A 27930-nucleotide genomic window follows, 5' to 3' on the forward strand; every position below is an offset into this window, starting at 1 on the left:
ATACTTGGAATCAATCTCCACCCTATTCAGTCCTAACAGGATTGAGTAAGGGCTGCAGCCTAGATCAAAATTTAATTATTCCAATCTCTACCCTACTCAGGTTAACAGGATTTAGAAAGGGCTGTAGCAAAGGAGCAAAGATTTAATCATTTGAAAATATGACCTTCAACAGACATGTGCAAAGCCTCTGGGCGGTCCTGGGTTAAGCTAGAGCCTCCATTGGCACAGGGAAATTGATGGACAGTGATTGGTAGATGTGAGAACTGAGGGGAGGCAACTTGGAGGGTTTCCTGAAGGATAGGGGGGTCTAAAGACTCGAGGTGGTGGTTGGAGAAGTTGGTCAGTGTGGTTCGTGTGGGCTCTGAGAAGCTTGCTCTGAAGGAAGCTGAAAGTGGGGGCCTCTGAGACTGTTTCTCCATTTTGGTCACATGAGTAATAGAGACTGATCTCTTTTCTTTGCTCCAGCTATCTAAGGGCTTGGGCCTTTTGGCCCAGCCTAAACAGAAGGGGTATTTAAGCCCTATTCCCTTCTCTCCCCTTTTTCTCTCTCTCTATCTCTAATTCCTTTCTTACTCCTATTGTAATTAATCTCCATAAAAGACTTACTGCTGACTTGAGTTTTCATTTAGGAATTACATAGCTGAATTCTTTGGCGACCTTAAATTAATATATATCAGTCTTTTAAAGTGATTCCCTTGTCACATTGAGAAGTTTTAGAAACCGGGGTTATTTTGACCAGCTATGATCATCTGAGTACATTCTGATATACCTTCTGTTTCATTTTCTGTTTTTCTTAATATATGTTGTGTATATGTTTGTGTTTAATTAGAGTGTGTTGAAGGAAAGTGACTCAGGAGGCCATTAAACTTTTTCAAGAGGCAGCAACTACTTCATATTATTAGGATCAATTTCCCAAGATGCTTCATGTACTACAACTCAACAATTTCCTTCCTATTCAGTATTTCCTAAAGATGTTGAGCTGGAAAATCATCTCATACAATCCCCTCATTTTGAAGGGGTGTGGTCCAGCAACATCTGACTGCCCCCATTTCAGGGGATTCACAATATCAAAACTATTTTCATAATAATACTAAGATACTTTAATTTCTAATACGATAAATGTTGATAGATAAGCCGCACATAAACAAAAGCTCTTTGGTGTCTTCAATAATTTTTAAAAGTTGAAAAAGATCTAAAGACCAAAAAGTTTGAGAATTGCTATTTTAGAGGGAAGAAATTCAGCTAGAAAGGTAAATGACTTGCTAAAAGTGATATAGGTAATGGGTAGTAAACCTTGTTGGCTTTTTCTCCTACTATTGGAAACAGGGGGAGAAGCATCACTGTTTTTGGCAATTTTTGTTACATGTAGAAACAATTTTTGATAACGTTTTATACATTTTAGAATTCGGGATTTCTGCCTCCCTACCCTGTGACACCCCCCCCCCCAGTGGTGAATAGGCTGATATAGGTTATATCCATACTTTCATGTAATACAGATTGCCATATTACTCAAGTCATGATAGAAGACACATCACACATACAAAAGAAATCTCATGAAGGAAATACAGTGAAGACGGCTTGCTTTGGTTCCACCTGGACTCTAACAGTTCCTTCTTTGGTGATGGATAGCATTTTCATCATGAGTCCCTTGTAGTTATATTAGAGACCTGCTTTGCTGATAATGGTTTGTTCCTTGACAGTTGATCACTGTATATTATTTCTGTTACTGTATGCATTGCTCTCCTGGTTCTCCTCATTTAATTTTGCACTAGTTCATATAAGTCTTTCCAGGTTTTTCTGAACTCATCCTGTTCATCATTTCCTTTAGCACAAGAGTAATATATTATAACTTCATACTATAGCTTATTCATCCAGTCTCCAAGTGATAGACACCCCCTTAGTTTCTTTGTCAATACAAAAAGAGCTGCTAAAAATATTTTGGTACAGGTAGACCCTTTCCCCTTATTTCTGATCTCTTTCAGATATAGACCCAGTAATCACTATTTTTTTTAATGAAGCTAGGAATTAATAATCCTAACAGTATCTTGGGAGCATGAGTAGGTGGGGGAGTTAGTTTAGACGAATACTTTCATAATGAACTTCTCTTAAAGTGGGAAATTCTTTACAGATGTAATTTATTATTCTTTTGGGACCAGAACTCTGTAGTACTTTCTTCCTATTTTGTCCCTATTCCAAATTCAAATTGAACTTTGTAGATACCAACCCCGCTGCCATGATGCCATTGTTTTGGCATTACTCAGTTCCTGGCACATTCTATGAGATCAAAGTCCAACCTCTCTATTACCTTCCCTGGGGGAGGGGGGAGGAATATACTTGGGTAGCATTTTCTTTGAGATTTATAACAGTGCAAAAGGAAAAGAAAATTAGAAAACTATTTTTGGATCTATAAGACTTTTTGAGATCTTTCATCAGCATTCTTTCTGGGAAAGAATGTCAGAGTCTATGCAGTTTATGGAATATTGATACTGACAAATTTGGGAACTTCTACTGGCTTTCATACCTTCCATTGACTTAAGGTCCCCTAGGGTGTGCAGTGTACAGAGCACCAGGTCTGGAGTCAGGAAGACTCATCTTCTTGAGTTCACATCTGGCCTCAAACACTTAACTAGCTATGTGACTCTAGGGTATATCACTTAACCCTGTTTGCCTCAGTTTCCTCATCTATAAAATGAGTTGGAAAAGGAAATAGCAAACCCCTACAATATCTATGCCAAGAAAACCCCAAATGGGGGTCACAGAGTAAGAAATAGCTAAAAAGTGACTCAATAATAACAAACAGAAATACCTAATCCAGCTAATGGACTACCTGGTACTGAAGCCTCTGCTAACTATCTACTCTATTGTGGAATTTCTTATTTCTGTGGTCTGTTAAGCTTCTGGGCACAAACTGGCTAATGTAGTGCCAACAATCCAAAAATATTTAGAAACAGAGAAATCTTGGAGTGATCCAAACAAATCTGCCCAAGAAAAATCTGAAATGCTCAAACCATAGAGAAAAGATGACGAGGAAGTAGCAAATATCAGGCTAAGGTCATGAGGCAGACTTCACTGAAGGAAATGAAAATAAAAAGTGGAAACCCAAAGTGCATTTTTATAATTAAATCATTCAGGTACCTTCAGCAGGCGGATGTGGGCAAAAAGAGAGTCCTACAATCAATAGTGGTGATCTCATATTATTGGCACATTCATGGACAACTGTTAGCTTTGAAGCAGAATAATTTTAAGCTATCTTTCCCAGTTGGAAAGGACAATCCTGGCCTGAACACTGGAGTATATGTGTTTTGAGTCATTTTTCCAGTATTTAAGCATAAATATAAAATAAGTTGGGCAGCTAAGTAGCACAGTAGAAAGAGTATCAGGAATATGAGTCTTTATGACTCATATTCCTGAGTTCCAATCTGGCCTCTGTGACAAGGAAATCACTTTAAAAGACTGATATATATTAATTTAAGGTCGCCAAGGAATTAAGCTATGTAATTCCTAAATGAAAACTCAAGTCAGCAGTCAACCTTTTATGGAGTTTTTAATTACAAACAGGAGGAAGAAAGGTATGAGAGATAGAGATAGAGAGAGAGAGAGAGAAAAAAAAAGGGGAGAGAAGGGAATAGGGCTTAAATACCCCCTCTGTTTAGGCTGGGCCAAAAGGCCTAAGCCCTTAGAAAGCTGAGGCAAAGAAAAGAGATCAGTCCCTATTACTCACGTGACCAAAATGGAGAAACAGTCTCAGGGGCCTCCACCTCCAGCCTCCTTCAGAGCAAAACTTCTCAGAGCACAACCTCTCAGAGCAAAACCTCTCCAACCCAACCCTCTGTCCTCAGACCCTGCTATCTTTAAGGAAACCATCTAAGTTCCCTCCCCTCAGTTCTCACATCTACCAATCACTGTCCATGTCTTCCCTGTGCCAATGGTGGCTCTAGCTTAACCCAGGACCGCCCAGAGGTCTGTGGCTTTGCACATGTCTGTTGTAGGTCATATTCTCAAATAATTAAATCTTGATCTATGCTGCAGCCCTTCCTAAATCCTGTTAGACTGAGTAGGGTGGAGATTGTAGTTTCCAAGACCTGGTTCTGTCATTCCAAGTATCTTTATTGTATCAATTCTAAAATCAATCATGACTCAAAGAACTTCCTGTTCTATGCTTAAGCATAGGTCAAAGCCCTTTCCATTGTTTAGCAAAAGGTTTCTGTCCTAAAGTAGTCTTAGGTAGGGAGGAGAAGGACCCTCCCATGCCAAGGGTTTTCACATTCCAATGGGGTTCTTACTATCAGTATGAAATTTCCCAATGGGGAAATTTCCAACATTCATAAGTCTAAGAAATTTTGAGGTTTATACCTCAGACATTTTATTAGCTATGTGACCCTGAGCAAGTCATTAAACCAATTTTCTTCCGTTCTTTATTTGTAAAATGAGTGGGGGAAGAACCTCTCCAGTATCTATGGCAAGAAAACTCCAAAAGGGATCCCAAAGAGTCAGACATGACTAAAATAAGACTACAATAATTTTAAAAATTACCTGGGTAGCTTTCTAGTTTTCTCTGTTTATTCTGAGGTCACCTCTCCATGTTTCTGGAAATCCCAGTCTGCATGGTAATGTCAAATGGAATATAATATCATAGTATTTTGCCAGAGGAAACATCTTGAGCCATTGTGATTCAGACTCTACCTAATGAAATCACTGCATTTTTCCATATGCAAAATTAAACCATATTCTTGGACTGAAACCTATCAGATGGGCTTAAAATTTAATAAAAGCCACTCAATGGCCAACTATGCATTGCTTAAATGGATCTATAAGACTAACGTTATAGTTGATGGACACTTTCTGAAGGGTAAGGAATACCTGAGGAAACAGGTCACTCCCAGTTGGTTCTTCACTTCTTCCTTAACGTTTCTATTCCTATAGTTAATTATTACTTATAAAGAAGATAACTTCAGGTCAATGTATGGAAAGGAAAGGCAGGTAAAGGGCACACTCCTAGAACAGGGTTAATGCTTTGGATTGTTCATCCCAACAAAAACATCTATTTATATCTTCTCCTTTCATATTTTTTCATTTCTCCCTTGGTAGCTCTATCAGTCTACACAAGCCCTTTTGAGAGATGAGACGGTGTGAAATCTGTAATCATAAAAAGCTGTCACCATCTTGTTTGCGAATCATCTACTCTTAAAAACCAACTCTGGAATCTTGTTACTAACTTGTCAGGCTTCCTGAAAAGAATGTTTTTAATAAAGAAGAGTGTGGAGGCGAGACAGAATATAGTGGGAGGGGGAAATTATTAACTGTTATTAATGTAAGACTCCTTCAGTCGATCAATTGCTAACATTACTCTTTCTGGTATTAGATGGCAAATGCAGCTTCTGCATCAATTCATGAGTAATGTCTGAAATTGCATGCCCTGTGCAAGGTGTGGAAAGTATGGGGAACCCCAATAACTGTGCCTTCTCTGAGGCACAATTCAACACTTTAAAATATGAAGAAGACATCAATAATGACAATAGATAGCATTTATAGAGAGCCTATTTTATGCCAGGCACACACAAATATTATCTCATTAGATCCTCATCACAATCCTGAGAGGTAGGTACTACTATTTTCCACATTTTATACTTGAGGAAACAGAGTTTGAATCAATTAGTCCAGAGTCAAAGAGCTAGTATCTGAGGTGGGGTTTGAACTCAGGTCTTCCTGACTCCAGGTCCAACACTATTCACTGTGCTAGCTCGCTGCTCTGTAGTTTTTTTGCTACCTGCCAAGATAACTTGTCATTGAGCTCCTATGACTTCCTATGTCTTTCAGAATTAAATATAATGTCCTCCATTTGGCATTTAAAACTCTTCATAACCTGACTCCCTCCTTTCTTTCCAGTCTTCTGGTCCTTTCTTCCCCCTCATACATTCAATAATCGAGCCATATTTGTCTCTTTACTGTTCCATACTGTTCCTTGAATATGACATTTTCTTTATCATCTCCATGTTTTTCATGACTGTCTCTATGACTGGAATGTTTTGATCCCTTATCTTGGTCTCTTACTTTCCCTAGTTTCCTTCAAAATTCAGCTCAAAGAACAGTGAGGTGGCTCAGTGGATAAAGAATCAGGCTGAAAGATGGGAGATCAGTTCAAATATGGCCTCAGACATTGTCTAGTTGTGTGACCCTGGGTAAGTCACTTAACCCCCAGTGCCTAGTCCTTACTGCTCTTCTGTCTTAGAACTGATATTAAGCATCAATTCAAACACAATTTATAAATAAAATCTTAAATGTTTTTTTTAAAGACTCAAGTCAAGGTCTGCCTTCCTTCTACAGAGACTTTCCCAGACGTCCCAGTTACTTCCCTGTTCAGATTACTTTTCATCTGCTCTGTATATAGCTATGCCCCTAGTCCTTTACAGATTGCTTCCTCCATCAGAACATGGCTGCCAGATGGAAGTCTTTTTCTTTGTTTATTTTACCTTTTGTTTATAGTAGAACATAATTCCTGGCACAAAGTAAGGGCTTAATAAATGTTTGTTGACTGCCTAGCTGACCGCCAGAATCTTGTTATAAGAATAGCCAATGAACTCTTAGGAAACTTTCCTTCATAGGAAGAATGGACATTAGTAAACTATTCTCCAGATCTACTCCTCTCCAGGTTCCTGCTGGGCAGTGTTTATGCATTTGCCTGCCTACCTACAAATTTATTTGATGGGCCCAGGCAGCCATTACCATGGTAACAACGTGAAATGAAAATAAAAATACTTTCCATTCCCTCCAAACATTTCATTGGAGCTGCACAAAAGTAAGGAAATTTCCCAATTTAAATTTCTTTCTCCTTGCCCTTGCCCACTGTCTAGTGGAAGGACTTCGGGAAAGACTTAGATGAGTCTACACAGGATAATGGCCCCCCAAGCGATGAGCTGGAATTAGAGCTCACTCATTACCAAGCACTCTGGTTCCGCCCTGCACTGGGTTATCATAGCATGAAAGAATTGGGGAACACTTGAGGACAACTGAGTCACAATCAGACGTTAAAGCCCCAAGCATATTCCTGCTATGAAGGTGCTGAGGGAGATGCTAAATCACAATCCAAAATCCCAGTGTCTCCATTGCCCCCATCGTTCTGGAACATAAAGGGATACTTGGCTTTTGCATATTGCTGTCTGCAATCATCTTCTTGGGCAAAATCCTTATACAGTACATTTCTAAATCCCTTTCACTGACTGCTCAAGCGAGCGTACACAGTGCAAGCAGTTAAACTCTTGTCCACTTGATCCTCATTAAGAGGTTTGTCTTTTTTTAATATATTACATAATATAATATGTAACAATAACAATAAGACATATGATTTGAATTTTGTCCATATTGGTGGGAAGATAAAGGAAAAAGTTGTCACACTATGTATATATAATTTCATGTTTTAGAAATATTTCTAGAATAAAATTCCTAAATATAACCTTATTGTATTAGTATAAAGCAAAAGAACAGAGCCATCCCTAAAGCATCCCAACATAAGCTGAGGGGAGGGGAGGGGGAAGATCAGATCGTTTGATGGATTCTTCCATCATCATTGTATATAGAGAAAAGTCTGGTTAAATCACCATAAGGGATGAGAGAGAGGGAAAGAACATAGATTGCAAAATGTCAGAAAATGATTATTAAAAATTATATCAATATGTAATCTAGAAAAAATATAAAATTCAATAAGTAAAATTATCATGAGGTCAACCATAAAAGAGAAGAAAGGAGGAGATAAAACAAAGGTAACCTGCAGCCTAAAAGGAAGAGTAAAACTTACCTTGCATTGTGCTATGGACAAGGAGAGAAACAGTATAGCTAGCAAGCTGAGTCCTTCCTGCCTCATTCCTACTGGATAGAAAAGTCTCAGCACTCTCTGACTTCATCTATTAACTCCTTTCAGCTCTAGCCAACTAATCCCTGAAGTAGCATGACTTGTCCCAACCACAGTTTGGGAAGGAACTGGAACAAATTGTCCAGTTTCTCATCCCATATAGCATGAGACTAAATGTAGCCATTTAGATTTCTGCCTATTGCTCTTAATTCTGTAACCTGGGATCAAGCAGAATATGTTCAGTCCCTTTTCTCTTTCCTTGTACCTTTTTTTATGGTTTTATTGATATCTCTTGGGGTTTTAGTCCTTTCTGAATATACTTCTCAACATATCTCCCCCTCTCAAGTGAGCCTTTCCTTATACCAGTGAAAAACAGTTCAGTAAAATTAGTTTGCAAAAAAATCTGGTTTGATCCCGTGCAACATTCCAAACCCATAGTCCCTATGGGTGTAAAGAAAGGACAGGTGCTTTAACCTCTTTTCCTTGTGACAGCTCTTCAGGTACTCAATTATCATGTCCCACATTCCTCTGCCTAAACCTTCTCCAATCTCAACATTGTTAGTTCTGGCAAATGGTCATCAATCAATCAATCAATCAGTATTTGTTGGGGCAGCTAGGTGGTTTAGTGGAAGAAAGTCAGACCTGGAGATGGAAGTCCTGGGTTCAAATCTGACCTCATACACTTCCTAGCTGTGTAACCACAGGCAAGTCACTTAATCTTGATTTCCTAACCTTTACTACTCTACTGCCTTGGAATCAGTACTTAGTATTAATTCTAAGATTGAAGGTAAGGGTTTTTTTAAAAATCCTAAGTATTTGTTAAATATCTACTGTATGCCAAACTCTGGAAATAAAAAGTGAAATGAAACAGTCTTTGTCCTTAATGAGCTACATTCAGTGGACAGACATTAATTACATGTGTATGCACAGGACAAATAAGAGATACAGGGAAATGGGGAAGGGAGGCATTAGAAGCTGGACAATCAAGAAAGGTTTCATGTCAAAGGTAGCACTTGAACTATTTTAAAGCAAACCAAATATTCTAAAAAGTTTTAAATGAAGAGAAAGTGCATTCCAGGCGTAAGGTATGGTCAGTACAAAAATGCAGAAATAGGAAGCAGAGTGCCATGAAATGAGCAATGGTAAGTATAACTGTCTGGCTGCACCACAGAGTGAATAACAAACCTGTCTTGGAATAATCAAGCTGATCTTTGACTGTTTGGTCCCGCAGCACAAATCAGAAAATAAACAAGGGACCATCCATTTCAAAATTCTGTAGTTACTCAGAAACCAGCCATTTCAATTACTAGTCAATTGAGCTAGATACCATCTTAACTTTAGAATTTAGTGAGATTTTAAATTATGTGAGACAGGGGAAGATTGAAGCTTTTCAAAATGAAAAGTGTGTTTCTGGTAATTTTAAGAATCTGGGGGTGAGAAAAGTTATCTTAAACTTACACTGATTGTCACCACCCCACCTGCTTTAAAATCAAAAGAGATCCTATTACCGAAAACAAATCTTTTCCAAAAGCTTTTTCTGCATCTACTGATAGAATCATATGATTTTTGTTACTTTTTGCTGATGTGATCAATTATATTAAAAGTTTTCCTTATATTAAACTACCCCTGTATAGCTGGTATAAATCCCTTTTGGTCCCCATCAATTGGAGAATGGCCAAACAAGTCATAGTATATGATTGTGAGAGAATACTACTGTACCATAAGAAAAGATGTACAGGTTAATTTTGGAAAAACATGGAAAGACCTAGTTGGAATTATGAAGAGTAAAGTGAGCAGAAACAAGAGAACATTATATACAGCAACAGCAATTTTGTTTGCAGAATGCCTTGTGTATGTCCACCTCCAAAGAAAGAATTGAGAAATAGAAATAAATGACATAATTTTATATTTCTACATATAAGCATGTATCTTTTTTTCAAACAATGCTTTCCCTAATGTAGGGAGGAAAAGGAAGAGTTGACTAGGTATTTTAATGTAACAAACAAACAAATTATTAATTAATTCAAAACAAAACATAACATTTACTTAGAACCTGCTCAACTTCAACAGATATCCAATTCAATTAATCCAACAACCATTTCAAAAGTACCTACTGTGAAGATATCATTCCTTATCCTCATGTTCTCTTTGGTCCAGCCAAACTGACTTTCTTGCTGATCACTCTTGTTTCCACATTTGCATTGGCTTTCCTATGCCTCAAATTCATCCCCAACCCCCAGCCCTGCCTCTGAGAATCCTTCATTTAATTCAACGCTTAACTCAACTCCACTGTCGTCCAGAAGTCTTTCCAGACTCTTCCAACCACAATTGCCTCCTCCACCAAAAAATGAAATTTTCATTGCATAGATAAACTTATTTTTTGTACTCTTCTTGATGTATATGTTTTTTTAAACTTCTTGAAGGAAAGGCCTATCTCCTTTATATCTTTGAATCTATAGAACCTAACAATCATTAAAATCTAAAGGAATGGAGCAAGTAGTGGATTGAGAGCCAGGATTAGAGATGGGAGGTCGTGGTTCAGATCTGGCCTCAAGCACTTCCTCGCTGTGTGACCCTGGACAAATCACTTTATCCTCATTGCCTAGCCCTTCCTGCTCTTCTACCTTGGAACCAATATACAGTATTGATTCCAAGAGGGAAGGTAAGGACTTAAAATCTAAGGGAATAAAGAAAGACTCCAAAGATGAATTGGCCCTGAGTTGGGCTTTATTCAGTAGATGAAGAAGTGAGACAGAACATTCAAGTCATAAGAATACCACGAACAGTAGTACCAAGGCAAGAAAGCACTGTATCTATCCAGGTGGCAGCAGATAGTCACAAATAGCTTTAGCCTAGAGTGTTTAGAAGGCAACCGCCTGGCATTAGATGCGGAAAAGTAGAATAATACTGGGTTATATATGGCTTTTAGTGCAAAGGAATGTGAACTTTACTCGATAGATTACCAGGAGCCAATGAAGATTTTTGAGTTGATTAGACAAAATCATAAGAAAGTAATAAGGCAGCAATAAAGTGATAAATCAGGGCAAATAGGTGTTACAGTAGATAAAGCACCAGGCATGGAGTTGAGAAAACCTAGCATCAGATACTCACTAAGTTGTGTTGATCCTAGATAAGTCATTTAACCTCTATCTGCCTCAGTTTTCCCATCTGTAAAATGAGGATAATAGTAGCACCTACCTTCCCAGAATTGCTTGAAAATAAATGAGATCATATTTATAAAAAAGTGTTTCACAAGCCTTAAAAGTGCTGGTTGTTGTTATTATTACCGGGATGAGAGAGGACCTTTTTCAGGGTCTGTACAGTCTAGTTAACAGACAATGACAATCAATATTTGCACTTGTCCCCAAAGTGCCTGGTGGCACTTTGTACAAGTTTGTGTACATCAAGAGAAGGGTACAAGAAATGGCAAGAGAACCAGAAACTATGCATATTATCAATTGTTTTTGTTTAGTCAATTAGTTGTGTCAGACTCTTTGTCACCCCATTTGGGGTTTTCTTTGCAAAGATACTGGAGTGGCTTGCCATTTCCTTCTCCAGCTCAATTTACAGATGAGGAAATTGAGGCCAACTTGACTTGCCCAGGTTCACATGACTAGTAAGTCTGAGGCCATATTTGAATTCAAGAAGATGAGTTGTCTTGACTTCAGGTTTGGCACTCTATCTACTGTTCCACCTAGCTAACCTAGAAGTCATAAGGAGTCAATAAAGCTTATTGAGCCAAGAAGTGATATGATCAGACCCAGGGGTGTGCTGGAGCCAGCTTGAACTAGCTTATTAGAGCCAATTATTAAATATTCAATGTGCTCATACATTATTACATAAATATCATACATTTTAGAAATTGGTAAATGTTCCAAATCAAGATTTGATTTATTTTTTTGTTGATTATCTAGGCTTAGGAACATGATGGGGAAAGTCCTAATAAGACAAATTACTTTTAACAGTATGTGACAATGGCATTTTTTTCCCCCAGAGAGCTGATTGTTCATCATTTACATCATTGGACTTTGACTTTAATATATGCATATATATATATATATATGTATGTATGTATACATATATATATAGCCTATGCTTTAGTAAAATTAATTTAAAGCCCCGAGTTGTGTTTGCAGAAGTGGGATATGAGCTGTATGTTGATAGAAGGGTAAGAAGATTTGATTAGGCTGGGAGAAAGAAGGAAGAGTCTTGCTAGATGGAATGCCTTGAGGAAAAACATGAAGGTCAAATAAAAAAAAATACTGCACTGGAATGGCTGAGAGGTGTATCTGTAAGTAAATCAGTGTGACAAAAGCAATGTGTTTGTCTAGGGAATAGTGACATATTTAACTAGAGAGGATGGTTGGAGCTATATTGGGGGGTGTACTGAATGTAACATGAAGGAAACATTTTTTCAAGTTTGAAGTATTTTTCATAATTTCCTTTTCAAATTTTCTTCTGCAAACTGCTAGACAATGTGGGGAAGTGGAAGCTTATCTTTGGAGAACTGTTATCTGCTTTTTATTCATAGCTTTCCCATTTCCTGGGGTGCCCTCCTGCTGTTCTCAGGTGTCTTCTTTTGCAGCACCTCATCTAGGTTTGCCCATCCTACACAGGGTCCCATAATGACCCTTCCTATATTTTTCATACTCAAAGAGATTCCTCCTCCACACTTTCAAATCAATGCTCTCATTTTATGGATCTCAAGGATCTCTTTAAAATAATTTTCACTGAGACATGAATGCCTGATAAGGACTTAGTGTCCTGATCATCCAGGATATTTATTTTTTAAAGTATGGTTATTAAGTCAAAGGACCGAATCTCTAATGCTGGAGTTTTGAACATGGTGACAAATTACTGCAACATGTTTTGGGGCAAGTTAACTTTTGCTCTGTCCCTTAAACCACATGACTACTTATTCCTGCTATTATATTTAACCCAATTAAAAAGCAAGAAGAATTTATATTCATCACCTCTTGAGATTTCCATGACTGAAATGGGTCAGAGAAATCCCTAGTCAAACAGAATGGTGGTATAATTTTATGTGCTTTTATTAAATGAATGACTTTTTAAATAAGTAGTATTATGTATTTTCAGAACTATTGTTGCTACATGGACGACTGCTTCTGAAGTGCAGTCATCTGGAATTATAGCTCATTACAAAAAGTTCATTACAAGAAGAACTCAAAATAACTGGCCAAATTCAAAATCTTGCACATTCATCGTGGGTGCACAGAGTATAACAGAACATTGAAATTCAAGATTAAATGGTCTATAGAGGATAGAATCAGACATACAGGCTAATGATTACTTAATGTCATGTTACTGCTGGACATGGGGGTCTCATGTGATTAGTTTACTTAAACTGCCAGTGATAAGTCATTCAAACTCACTTTGTCATTAATTTCTCTTTCCTATACAAATGGATACTGGTTCTTGGCCTAGGCTCTGGAAAAACCCAATGAGTGACCCTGAAATGCAATCAGAATTCGCATGACTGTAGGTACCTTTCAAAAGTCATGTAGAAGTTGGTGAAATGGCTCTTTCTTTTAAATTCATCATAAATGCATCTTTATTGACAATCTGTGTTAGGATACTAAAGAATATAATAACACTCCTAAATTCTGTGACAAAAGTGGAATCCAGAACTTCTGTAGAAATGGAATCCTTTCATTGCCCCAGTTGTGCCCATTTCTTATTGGAAGATAAGAGAGGTGAGAAACCCTGGAGGGGGGATGCAAGGAGCAATGTTCCCTCTGAACCTTCATAGGTTTGTGCACTTCCCAGATCCACTCTTCCTGGAAATGGAACCCAGACTGGGAGGAGGCCACCCCCCCACACAATGCTCCTGTTCCTAGGACAGAGAGTAATAAGGACCCTGGCATGGTTGTGGAGAGGCTGAACACATTCTACCCCCATCAATCTCTCCACCCTTCAACTTGCTACCTGTAGACCCTGCCCTTCTTCGGTGGTTCAAGTGGGCAGAAAGAAGGGATTCCTAGATTCCCAGGACTCAAAGCCTGCCAGATGAGTGAAAGCTCCCTCTTGGAACTGGCCCATTATGGGCCCATTGAATGTACCCCAGATCCCAAGCCTTGGAATCCATCCCAGAGGAAACCACATTAAGCAGCTTCTTATCCTGTCCTTCATAATCTGGCTTGACTGTAGGCATATCCATGCTAGAAATGGACCACAGGACATCTCTCAGCAATCATTTGTATCACCCCCTGGGTCTTCCCAAGCATGCCCACTATTCCTCAAAGAGTGAAGGGAATACTAGAATTGACTCTCAAGACAACTCTGAATGCATTGCTTTTTGCATTTGCAATGAATTAGATTTGTAATTTCCAAACCAGCTATGATCTACCATTTGGATTGAGGGAAGCATCTTGGATATCAGAGGTAGATGTCTCAAGAAGTCCAGGTATGGGTTTTTGCTTTTATAGGATCATTTGATTGGGTTTGAGTTGCATGCTGGGAGATAAAATGATGGAATAAAGGATGTTCAGCTCCCTTTCTCCCTCCAAATACACAAACAAAAAAAGAAAATAATTCACTTCAAAACAAAGGAAAGCTGGAGGAACACGTTTCACTGAGATAAAAGAGAGCAGCCCAGGCAGCACAGCATCTGTGAGAACCAGCAGAACTTGGAGCAGCCCAACATGCCTCAACTCTGCCAGAGGCAATGAAGCTGCAGCTAAGCCATTCTATATAGTTGAGAGATGAGAGGGAGTATTTCTGAGAAAAGTGAAACTTTCCATCTTCACTTGCTCCTTGAACACCATCTCCCCTAGACTGGGATGGGGACAAGCCAGAACCCTTCACTCAAGAGCCTTGGGAATAGTGATACTAAACAATGACATAGAAGAGGCATGGCCATTTCCTTTGCTGCTATATCAATGGATCAATGGACTTTTCCATTTGACTTGGCTGCTGAAACCTTCCATGTGTGTTGTCTGCCCCCATTAGAATGTGGGCCTTGAGCACAGGGACTGACTGCAAAGATTTTTTTTTTCCTATTTGTGTCCCCAGCCCTCAGCATAGAGTTGGAAGAGTAGGCCTGGAATCAAACAATCAACTCCACAGTTAGGCTTTTTTTTTTTTTAATTCCAGGAAAAGACATTTGATCCCTGGGTTTCTCATTTGGAAGAAACCTTCTGGAACCAGAGTAAAGAGAGAGAGAGATAGCAGAACCCAGAGAAAAAACATTCTCCCTAGAATGAATATGAGAAACCCTTCCACCTGAGCATGACTGTTTTTTTTTTTATTTAATTTTATTGGTTAATTAAGAAAAATTTTCCATGGTCAAATGATTTGTGTTCTTTCCCTCCCCTCCTACCACTTCCCTCCCATAGCAGATAAGCAATTCTACTAGGTTTTATGTGTCATTGATAAAGACCTATTTCCATATTATTAGCATTTGTACTAGGGTGATAGTTTAGAGTCTACATCCCCAATCACATCCCCACTGACCCATGTGATCAAGCAGTTGTTTTTCTTCTGTGTTTCTGCTCCCCCAGTTCTATTTCTGTATGTGGATAGCGTTTTTTCTCATAAGTCCCTCATAAATGTTTTGGATCACTGCACCTGAGCATGACTCTTACTAGGCATCAGAGAACTGATTCTAGAGAAGACCCGGTTCTAGTGAGAATAAGCATATTACCTTGACGTAATCAATTTCATTTTGTGTTAGGCTACCATATGTGGTGATGCATTTTGATGTTTGTTTTTCAGTATTAAGATAAATGCTTGTATAGTATGGATAGTTTGGTGAATGACATGTGTATGTTCAAAAAGAATTGATGATATTGGATCATCACATAGGACAGAGCTCCCGTGAGAAAGTTTGGTAACAAACATGTCATTAGCTTGGGTCATAAATTAGATCACTGAAAACCAGGCAACATGGGTATGACCAGTGAATAGTCATAGCTAGAACTAGGAAAACCCTCTGGAGGCCTCAGTGGTCAGCCTGCTTCTGGACTGTGACTAGGAACTGGTTCCTGCTCTTCCAATGCTTCAGTAAGTCCCCTGCCCCCCTCCCCCATTTGGAGCATCTTCCATATTAATTAAATGACAGTTCTGTTCAATGGAGATTTGCCAGATGACCACCTCAGAGGGAGCCAAGTGACCTCAAGCTGAGCAGAGAGGGTCCCCTTCCTGAGACTGAATCCTGAGAAACCCCTAGGAAACAGCCTAGTGGTTTGTTCCTAAAGGAGATGATGTTTGTATTGTTTGAGGTGTCCATTATTAAAGAATTGATCATGAACATTGAGGTAAAAAAAGGTAAGAAAGGACAATTTTGTGCCTCTGAGATATAAACATCTCCTATTTCTATAACCTTTTTTCTTTGTTCTATTTCTAACATTGATGGTAGAGATATGTTTTATATAAATTTTACTCATAAACTAAATTAACTCTTTCATAGTTGTGGGTACTTTCTGTTATGTTTCTGAGCATGATGTCTACTCATTTAAATATCTTATTAGGTTTAACAGGTAAAAGTGATGTCTTGTTTTATTTTCATTTTTTTTCCCCATGAGAGTAAGCATTATAGCCTACTCAGGGAATAGGCTTAGGATGAACTTACTCACACACTCTGCATGTACCCCACGCTGGTACCCCATTGCCTTTCACCAATTGGAAGTCACTAGGAATTGGCTTACTGACTCTCCCTGTTAGTCTGTTATTGACATCCCCCTGCCTCCCTCCCTAAGTAGATTTGCGGATAGCTGAGGACCCAGAATTCTATCTCTATCCTGTGCTTTCTCTCTTTGAAAATGACACCCAATCCTGTGGATTTTTACTGAAGACTTGTTACTGCCGTTATCTCATAAACGTTACAATGGGGTGGAGAGAAGCTAGTCAGGTACTCTTGATGTGAAGCCAGAAGACCCAAGGTTAGGTCCAAGTTCTTCCATTTACTACCTGTGTGACTTCTCTCAGGGGACACATTCTCTCTGTTACAAATTCCTCCTTTGTAAAATGAGAAGGTGGAATAAAATGACCTCCAAGGACTTACTTAGCTCTAAAACTGTGATTCTTCAAGTCAGGAATATCTGTATTTGTCTTGCCTCTGACTTACTAACTGTGTAACCCTGGGCAAGTTATTTAATCTCTCTGTGACCTAGGCAACTCTCTAAAATTATGAATTATAGATGAATGTCTGGTCTGCAAAAGGAAAACAAGGGGTCAGGAGGGGAAGAGAAGGAAGTGAAGAGAGGGAGGGGGAGAGAGAGAAGGAGTAAGGGAAGGAAAAGAGGAAATCGATTATTTTTAAAGGTTTAAAATAACACAAGGAAAAAAATTAAGAAATCTTAAAATAAGCCCTCATCTTTTCAAACAAATAGTCAGGGAACTAACCTGGATATTCTTGGATAATTTCATTCTTCCAGCACTTGCTTCCAGAATCAGCCAATTTAATACTGTCTGGACTGGATAATAGACAAATAGAGAAAACTAGTATTATAGTGGGAATATTGTTAGATTACTTAATTACTGGGAGTCTATTCTTCAATTGCCTTACCTATAAAAATAAAAGGGAAGGGAGTAGAGGGAGAACTCTATGGCCTTGAAGGTCCATTCCAGCTATAAAATTTAGGATCTTATGATTATAGGTATTCTATGTTAGGTAGATTGATATTGACTAGACAATAAGGATTTTCAGGGGTATTTTTAAACTGCTTCCTACATGTGAGATTGCTTTGCCTGCAGAAAGTATTTCTATCTGACTCTCTCCCAGAAAGAGATTTCAGGCTTTCTCGTATTTGACAAAAGTCTCCTTTTTCATTTTTCTGGAATTCTCAGTGGCTTCAGTCCCTGGAAATTCTAATTTGCCCTTGATAAATTCCTCTCTGTCAAAGTTGCTTTTCCTAAAGTGAATTTATAAGCCAATTGTACCACCCTTTAAGCATGGTTTAGTTCCTTTATCTATTTCCCAGCACTAGAGTTGAGCCCCCATTCTCTCTTGAGGCCATATGACCTAAAGCCATGAGGCCTAATCTACCATCTTGAAAGGATCTCTCTTCCTGAATCTACTTTCTTGTGATGTTTTTATCAAGTTCTCTCTTACCCGTCACTCACACCTACTTCTACCCCTCAACCTCTCCTATCCATTCCATGCCTGCAAACATATTTCCCTTGTTCAAAACTCCTCATGGACTTGCCACAGAATCCTTATTATTTGTCTTCTAACGCACAGGCAGAAGCAGGAGAACAAATAGGTCCTGTGCTCTGTGGATAAGCATAGTTTATATAACCAGCACTACTTGTTTCCCCAAGTGTTCATTATCTGGGAATCTCTTTCCCACAAGGGATTGGTTTTCTAGGCAGATTTATAATAGAAAATGAACTTTGTACATACAGAAATGCTCTGTCCACCATCATTTTTCAATAACATTTTTATTGACTCATGAAAGCAAATGTAAGACAATGGAAAGAATGCTGGGACCTCCCTCTTTGCAAAGGTGGAAGAAACTAAAGGTATGAATTGGTACATACAATATTAAATTTTGTTAATGTGTGACTATTACCAATTTTTCCCCTCCTTTTTGTTCTTTGTTACAAGGAATAACTCTGGGAGGAGGAGAGGGAAGACTACCTTAGGAAATGTAGATAATTTAAAAACAAAAGTTATCAATGTGTTTTAAAGAGTACTGACTTTGGAGTCAAAAAGCTCAAGTTTAAATCTAGTTCTACTTATTAGCCAAGGGGCTTTGGGAGTGTCACCTTCTGGAAGCCTATTCCCTCACCTAGAAAATGAAGGGATTACACTAGATTAAGATCTCTCCTAGCTCCAAAAGTAACCCATAACGTTATGCCTATGGAACTAACTGCTCTTATGACACTATTTCACCAAATATATTTTATAGAATTCATTAGCATTAGGTGAGGCACAGGTAACAAAGATAAATGCTGACAGGTAGAGTACTTTAAGGTTTGCAAAGCACTTTACATATAGGATCTTATTTGGAATAAGAGAAAAATAATCTAGGAACTCTATTATTCCCATTTTACAGATAACTGATACCCCCCCAAAAAAGGGGGAGGACACACGTATACTCACAGAAATGAAGTAATTTGTCCAGTATCACAAAACAAGTGCCAAAGGTCAGAGTTGAACCTGTGTTTTCCTAACATTGAGTTGGGCACTCTAGTCATTGTACTATGCTGCCAATCAGTAATTAATGACATCTGATCCCCTCCTCTTCCTGCTACAGACACTAGGAAGGGCACATTTGTGGTCCCCAAATCATCGAGGCAAATATTAAAACAAAGAATGTTGTCACTATTTAACCAGAGAACTAAGCATGTGATAGAGCAAGGAGGATGTCATTTCAACATCCATGTTCCTTTGATCCTTAAAATGGAGTTTTTTTTTTTAAATCCCTTCCCTCCTGTCTTAGAATCGATACTAGGTATCAGTTCCCAGGCAGAAGAGCACTAAGGGCTATGTAACAGGAATTAAGTGGCCTGCCCAGGGTCACCCAACTAGGAAGTTTCTGAATCAAGATTTGACCCCAAGCCCTCCCAACTCCAGTCCTGGCTCTCTACCCACTTGGCCATCCAGCTGCTGCTTAAATCCTTAAAATATTTTATGAATGATTAACATTGACTTTGAAAAGTGATCCTGACCTCTAGGTTCAGTATTAATTAGTAGTCAATGGTTGTGAACCACATTGTCTTACAATGGCACATCTAAACAAATATCCTGTTAGAATATGCTCCTTAGGAGCAGGGACTCCTTTTTGTTTATTTTTTGTTTTTTACCATTCTTTGTAGCCCCAGCACTTTGCACAGGGCCCAGCTCATAGAAGGAGCTTCATAAATGCTATTGATTATTAACTGACATATGTACAGACCCTCGTTGATATTTCATCTCAAAACTGCAGTATTTCTAAAAGTATACACTAGGTTGTGTTTGTACATTTGAGGTTTTAGCCCCTTCAAATTCAGAGGTTGTATGGCATGTCCCTGAACAGAGGCAAGAAAATAAATAAGCTACCATCCAGATGGTACAGAATGGAAGATAAGGGATTTGGGATCCAGATGTGATTATGAGGGAGGAGCAGCAGCAGAAATGTGAAAAATGATTTCTCCTCACCCCAAATGTATACTGAGAAAAAATGAGCTATAAGGATTTTATGAGTATCTTGTGTAATAATTTTATTCTGAGTTATTAGGGATGAAATTTAAGAGACCAGAGGGGGAAAAGACTGCCAGATTTCACATTAACTCTAATAGAATCCCCAGTGCTTCCTCTTTAATTCAGACTAAACTAGGAAATAATGTATTGACAAGTTAGAGAAGGAAGATGCTCCATACATCCTTAACATCTTGACACGGCTCTAATGATTCTTCCGAGCTACTGAGTAACTCAAAACTCACATTTCTATTTGACTTTAAGTTTAACAAAGTACTTTCCTCAAAGCAGCCTTGCAAAATAAATAATGCAAGTATTATTATTATTTTTTAAGCCTCCCTGGTACTGTGCAGGTGTGGCTTGGGGTCTGTTGGGAAATATTTGACTAGGACAGAGGGGAGTTCTTAATACAATATTATGATGCCAGTTTTACATAATAGGAAACTATGCCCCCCCCAAATTTAAGTGAGCTTGTCATGGTCACATAGCTAGTAAGTGTTGGAGCTGGGATTCAAATTCAGGACTCCCAACTCTGGCTCTAGTATATTTCTTTTTTTTTTTACATTATTTTATTTGGTCATTTCCAAACATTATTCATTGGAAACAAAAATCACTTTTCCTGCCCCCCACCTCCACCACCTCTCCCATAGCCAGTGTCTAGTATATTTCTTGCCAGAACAAGCTGCCTTTTTTTTAGAACTAGAACCTTAAAATTGGCTAAGCTCTTCTGTATATCCCTCCTCTTATATTTCCTGGCTTTAGAACTGGAAGAGTTTTTAAGGTCACCTAATCCAAATGACTCCATTTTGTAGGACAGGACACTGTGGCCCAGACAGTTTAAGTGTCTTTCCCAAGGTCACCCAAGCAGTTACCGGTAGTGAGAGAGCTGAGAGATCCCATAGTGTGAGAGACAGTGGGATAAAATGAAAACAATGGTGTTAAAAAGCCTGCCATAGTAATAATTCTCCTACTTGATAAATGTGTGACTTTGAACAAGTTTCCTAACTTCCAAGTCTCAATTGCCTTTTCTAAAAAGTAACATTCTTGAATGACAACTCAGAGTGTTGCTCTTAGGAAAGCATGTTATATGTGCTATCCGTGTTATAAAACATCTGAAGAATGTAGCCTATATGTACAAACGTCCGTCTTTGGACATGTTATCATGTATGCCTAACAAGATACTTCTCCGGAGGCTCAGTTTAGCTTGGGGGAATTTTCCTTGCACCTCTTACCAATTAACACCTCAAAGAAGACATCCTAGAAGTTTCAAGATGCTGTTCTTGTTCTACTTTAATTAGGATGACGATTTTCATTGGATTTTCCCTCCAGTGGAAATGATTTCTTTTCGCAGAACTCTCTCCCCCAACCTCCCTTGTGCCTGAAATGTTCAAAATAGGAACATTTTCATTTTTAAGATAGTTGACCATGGCTAGTCTGTGTCCGAAGAAGAGCTTTGTCTCAGTATGCAGCTAACTGATCTGCCCAATGACTGAACATTTTACCTGATTCATAATAATAGGTTTTTCCATAGGTTTTTGCAAAAAAACTAAATGAGGTAGCCAGTGTGGTATGGTATAAAGATAACTGACCTTGGATGTATGTGGTTCAAGTTCTGGTTTTGACATGAGCAGACATGGACACATCTGAGTGTGTTTCTTCAGCTACAAAAGAGGAGTATTATTAGTGACCTACCTTACAGGGATGATGTGGCTAGCAAATGAGATAACATATGGAAGGAGGCATATAAATGGCAGTTATTGCCTGCGCCCCTTTTTGTAAATAAGAAAGCTGAAATTCAGGGATTCATTCATTTGGCTGACTCAAATAATCAATGAGTAACCAAGATTTGAACACAGGTCTTCTGTCACAAAGTCCAATGCCATGTCCACTACAAACACGCTGCCTCAGATTAGAAACATGTTCTAACTAGACTAATCAATATTCTTTGTCCAGATCATGAATAGTGAATGTAACTGTTATCTAGACTATAATTCCTTGAGGGTAGGGATTGAGTCTTATTCATCTTTGGAGACCCAACATTGGCTAGAAAAATGCCCTGTTTTGAAGAGAACAAGTATTTACTCAACACTTACTGTATGTCAGGAAATGAACTAAATGCTTTACAATTACCTCATGTGAACCTCACAACAGCCTTGTGAAGTCAGTGCTATCATAATCCCCATTTTATAGGTTAAAAAAAAAAACTGAGGCAAACTGATCATAAGTGATTTGACTAATGGAACACAGCTAATAAATGGCTGAGGCAGGTTTTTCATTCAGATATTCCTGACTCCAGGCCAGCATAGTTCTGTTATCATGGAGCTTCCACAACCTCTGACTGCCAGGGCCCCTAGACCTCTGATATAGGTTCCTCTTAGAGAACATAAAAGAATCCAGAAAGTGTTATCAAAATATGACTCATAGTACTAAAAACTCATATAAGGGTAGACCTGGAAAAAAAACTTAAAGTTTGTCCAGTCCATCCTCCCCCATTTTGCAGACAAGAAAACTAAGGCTTATAGAGGCTTGTTGGACTTTTTGTTTGTTTGTTTTACTTATTTAAGGTTTTACAGCAGATAAATGTTAGAGAAAGAAGTGAAGCCAGAACTTCAGCCTTTTAGCTCTCACCACTGAACTTCCCTACTTTTTAAATTGTAACAACATTTGGAATCCTTAATGCAAGAGTGGTGTATGTCATCTCTTAGCATCAATTCAACAGTCCGGTTGGAATTAAACTTACTCTCTGGATCCCTGTTCCTATAACCTCACCCAGAAACTCTTATTAAGTTAAATTCATTTTCACCACTTCCCATTTTTTTATATAATCAACATCTATATGTGGCTTTTTGTTTAAATAAGCTGATTTGATTCTAATCTTTCTAGCTCCATTAATCGAACTGTAGATATCTTAAAGGTGATCAATTCATCACCTTCCACTCCTGATATCTTCTGTTTAAATGCTATCTTCTCTTATATAGATGCTACCCCATTGCCTAGCTTTCATTAAATTAATCTTTGTTGAGCTCCAGCTTCCCTTTCCTGAGTTATATTTCTTCTTCTTTTTTCATTCTAAATCATATCTAAAACCTAGAGGGTAAGTGTTTCCAGTTTATACTTTTCTAATTTCTCCACCTGTTCTTAGTTTATTTCCTGATTTCCTCCCTATTAAAATACTTCATATTTTTCCTTCATATGGCCATAACCTCTGTTTTTTGGAAGAAATGGCCACTATTTTTGAATTGTGATGAAAAAATTTCACTTCATTAATTCATTAGGGCCATGCTAGATCTTTGTATTTTTTTCTTCTGCAATAGAATTCTTCTCATTCCTAGGCTTCAGTCAAAATCACATAGACCTTAGCATCACCATTATCCAAGGGATGCTCTTCACACAGTTCCTGTGTGATCTGCAAGAGTTGTGGTTTACTAGTTTGAAAACTGTTTTCAACATGGAATAAGCAGGATTGGAATGATGTAATAATACATTCTGAGATATTATAATGAGCAGAATAGATTATAAAGTTAATTAATCTGGCCTTGCCTCTGCACTGGACTGCTCAATAAATTTTCCTGATTATTTGCTGGTGGAGAGGTTTGGGAGAATACAGGTTTGATCATCTCAGCTCAGATAATATTCCCATTGCTACCTATTATGCCTATCCTGGCATCTTGATTTAAAAGACTCTCAGGAATGACTCTGCATTTACAAATAAGATTCCCCAATTCTTTGTAGTTCACAATGAAAAGGAAAATCAGTTTTATTTACTATGTTGACTTGGGTTTGGGTTACCAACCCCAAATAAGTGATTTTTATGAGTAAGTATTTCAGAGTGCCTTCCCATAAATTCTTTGCTTGCATATTCAGTCTTAAGGTTAAGCAACTAATTCCTCCAGCTAAAGACTTGCAAAATCCAGAATCACTGAAACAGATTTGAAAGAAGAAAATGATTGGTTCAGTTTTAAATATTTTTAAATCTGTAACGATAAAGCATATTTTTCTCCAAAATTTCCTTCAAAGCTCAGAAACATGTTTATGGGAGTACAGCTAGATGGCTCAATGGATATAGCACTGCAGCTAGAGCCTGTAAGATTCACTTTTATGAGTTCAACAAACCTCAGGCACTTACTCGTTGTGTGACCCTAGTTAAGTCACTTTACCCAGTTTGCATTTGTTTCCTTATTAAAAAAAAATGAATTGGAGAAGGAAATGGCAAACCACTTAAGTATCTTTGCCAAGAAAACCCTAAATAGAGTCACAAAGAGTCAGACACAACTGAAAAATGACAATAACATACATACACACACACACACACACACACATATATTCAATTTTACATTCCCTTTGACTCAAGGAAAACATGCTGCAAATGGAACCCAAAGCAAAAAGACATGATGGGATATCTGTCTCCCATTCATTCTTATGCTAGTTGCTGAAGGTAAGATAATAGGGTGTTACAAAGAGTCTCTGATATAAAAATTTAAGTCTCATTTAGTAACAGACTCATGACTTGGCTAACAATGTGTGGATAGTCTTGGATAAAAAAGGAGGAATCTATCTTCCATCTTAGTTTGACCAACTTTGCTTGGCTATTTTGATGAATCCATGATTTCAATCATGTGGGAGTTTCTTCTGCTATCAGTTCAGATCACAGTCTTTCCATTCTGTTTTATCATCTGTGACTCTTTCCATAAATCCTTCATGGAGAATCCAACCGATGCACCAAAAGTCTACTCTCTTTCTTTGAGTATACCTCTCAGACTGTCTATTTATTGTCTCTCATTCTTGATTTATGACTGTCGCCTCTGTTTCTCTGTTTACACATGTCCTTTCAGATGTCTTACACACCCTTTCTTATGTGCAAGCTATAGTTGGTAGCATTCTACTGCCTACTTTCTACATGCCTTTCCATTATCTTTTAGGATTACTCACAAAGATGATTATTATAAGATTATATTATTTCATGCCTCCCAACTAGATATGTTCATTAAAAGAAGTTTAGTGTCAAAGATGGGCTTTTTCAGTTTCAAGCACACTACAGTTTTTGAAAACCCTACATAAATTTCTGGATGCAATCCATACTGATAATCTAATATTTGATCTGAACCCCATTTGCTACCAGTAAACTGACAATTCTGAATTTCATCTTAGCTGACCTTGTGATTTTTGTCTGTGTTTTCCCAAGAAAATCATTAGATATTTCAGAAAACTTTGAAATCAGTACCCTTGATCCCTTCCAGGGAAGATTAGAAAAAACTGTAACTACTGCTCATTTGTTTCCATGATTGTGGGAAAGAACACAAAGCTTCTAAAGTCCAGCCTTAAGAAGATTTAGAATTACATCCATGCTGGTGGTATATGATGAGGCCAGCTGTCCATGCCTCAGTCCCAGTTCAGTTCCAATTCATCCTTCCAGAGCAATTTCTCTAAGAACCTTGATCTTAAAGCAGTCTAAAGGACCATAAATTTACACCAGAAAGGGCCATTAAAACTCATTTCATCAAAATCTTTTATTTTATAAATTAAGAGTCTCAGGCCTAGAAATACTAAGTAACTTGCCCAAGGACACATATGTAGTAAACACCCTAGATAGGATTCATCCTCATATGAGCTAGTTTAAGTTAATTTATCTTTTTTTTGGGGGGGGGGGGTCCATTTCCTATTTTTTCCTTCAGAGGCACTTTAACTTGGTATTTCTCAATAGCACAGCTGGTGTGACATCAACATTCTCAGAGCCTTGTTAGTTACTCATTTCACACCCTCTCTGTATTTATTCCACTCTGGCTTCTTTCATCCCCTGGATGCTGCTATGGGTGTCTGTTTTCCAACCTGGCATCCATAGCTCTTTTCAGATTCAGTACCAAACATGACTGTAAAGTTGTTCTCTGACCACTGAGATTCATGGCATCCCATTGTCCCTTCCTATTTACCATCTCACTGCATGGGTACCCCATCTCCAATTAGAGTAAAAAGAAGCCAGATAAAAATAAAGCCCATAGTGAATTTCAAGGACTGAAATAAATATCAAGTAAACATTTTTATCTATATTTTTTATTTTATTTAATTGATTAAGAAAATTTTTCCATGGTTACATGATTCATGTTCTTTCCCTTTCCTCTTCCCAACCCCCTCCTGTAGCCAATGAGCAATTCCACTGGGTTTTACATGTGTCACTGATCAAGACCTATTTCCATATTATTGATATTTGCACAGGGTGATTGTTTAGAGTCTACATCCCCAATCATATCCCCATCAACTCATGTTTTTGGATCTATATAATATGATTATTGCTTAAGAATTGCCAAAGGATTCCAGAAGTAATATGTGGCCATGGAAACCCCACTCTGTAAAGAGATCAACATTGATTGAGGGAGAGGGGGATGAAAATGAAGGTGTGGATCAGCAGAAAACTTACCTATAAATTATGTTCCTCAACTTTAGACATGCATGCAGTATATAACAACATCAAACATCAACATCCTGTTTTGTTATCTTCTGGGTTTCCACAGAAAGGCCTCTGTGTAGTATATAGCCTCCCTCTACCTCCTTCCTCACTACCCCATGACATTTCATGGAATCTGCCATATTTTGAATACTAGGGCTATACTGGTACTATTAATATTGAACTATACTTTATATCACATATTTCTACTGATTCTTTCCATAAATCCTTCATGGAAGGTCCGTACAACCAATGCACCAGAAGCCTTGGGAGGTGGGAGTCGTGACACATGAAATATATATATGTGTGTGTGTTTATGTATACATTTCATTATATATAATATATTTATATTTTATATATAGAGAGAGAGAGAATGAGAGAGAGATCTATATCCATATACATATATAGTAAATCAAATAATCTTAGAACTTCAGAGTTGGAAGAAACCTCAGAGGTCAACTAGTCCAATTTAAACCAGTATAGGAGTAACATTCAGGTGTTTTTTTATGTATACATATATGTGTGTATACATAATAATATATGTACATATATACATATATATACACATATATACATAATAATATATATACACAACCCAATACAACAATACAACATTCATGTAACCCATGTATACACACACACATATATATACATATATATCTAACAAAAATTCTGGGTGTGTCATAGAAGAGATTAATTTTTGTTAGGGGATTAGGTTTAGGTTAGATTCTGGCATCCAAGGTCCCGTCCAATTGAAGTTCTACAATTCTTTGATTCTATCTACACATATTTTATATGCCATATCTCCCTGTATGTGTTCATTTAACACAAAAGGGCACTTCTGGATACTTGCTTGATCTTATTCAAAGATGGCCAAGTTCTGGGCATCTTGTGCTCCTTGGTCATTTCTGAACTTCATCCAACACCAATGAGACCTTTAGGGAAAGGTCAAGCTCTCCAGTGTTCTCAGAGAGATGGCTAACTTGCTCTATCTCTGTCCCTTTTGTGCATGAAAGTGCTCATCTCACATTCATACAAAGATATGGTCTCTATGAATTTATTCAATAAGATCTTTTCCCAGTAGGAAAGTTCTGTGCTTGCTTCGGCAGCACATATACCAATGGAAAAGTTCTTTGTTGCCTCAGTAGTACATTTCATTAAAGTCACAGCAATGTAGCACAAAAATACTTTGCACAAGTATGATTTAAATATATGTATATATTATTTCATAATCATAGAAGTGAAAGTAATAAAGTTAAATATATTTAAATAACAATTGCATAAAATATATGCCCATAAACTCTCTGTAGACCAGTGATGGTGAATCTTTTAGAGATTGGGTGTCATGCCCCACCTTTCCCCCAGAGGGCAAGCACAGTCTCACCCACCCCTGACACCATACCCTAGATAGGGAGGGAGGGAAGAAGTGCTCCCACTGGGCTGCCAGGCAGAGTGGCAGATGAAGTGAGGATGTCCTCAGGTGGAATGACGAGGGAGAAGGGA

General features: G+C 38.0%; 1 protein-coding gene and 1 long non-coding RNA gene across 3 annotated transcripts in view; one reads left to right on the forward strand and one right to left on the reverse strand.

Annotated features, from left to right (window-relative positions):
- Positions 1-27930, forward strand: part of NKAIN3 (sodium/potassium transporting ATPase interacting 3) — an 868360-nt gene that overhangs the window by 787461 nt on the left and 52969 nt on the right. The window lies entirely within an intron of this gene.
- LOC130458414 (uncharacterized) overlaps positions 1-27930 on the reverse strand; it is a 92498-nt gene that overhangs the window by 23871 nt on the left and 40697 nt on the right. The window contains exons 2-3 of one of the 2 annotated variants that reach the window (XR_008917734.1): positions 21578-21649; positions 17210-17280 (exon numbers count right to left, since the gene is read on the reverse strand). This is a non-coding gene — a long non-coding RNA (uncharacterized LOC130458414). The remainder of the gene's footprint in view (positions 1-17209; positions 17281-21577; positions 21650-27930) is intronic. The other variant, XR_008917735.1, reaches the window with a different exon arrangement.

The sequence above is a fragment of the Monodelphis domestica genome, chromosome 3 (genome assembly GCF_027887165.1).
Source record: "Monodelphis domestica isolate mMonDom1 chromosome 3, mMonDom1.pri, whole genome shotgun sequence".
Lineage (NCBI taxonomy): Eukaryota > Metazoa > Chordata > Mammalia > Didelphimorphia > Didelphidae > Monodelphis > Monodelphis domestica.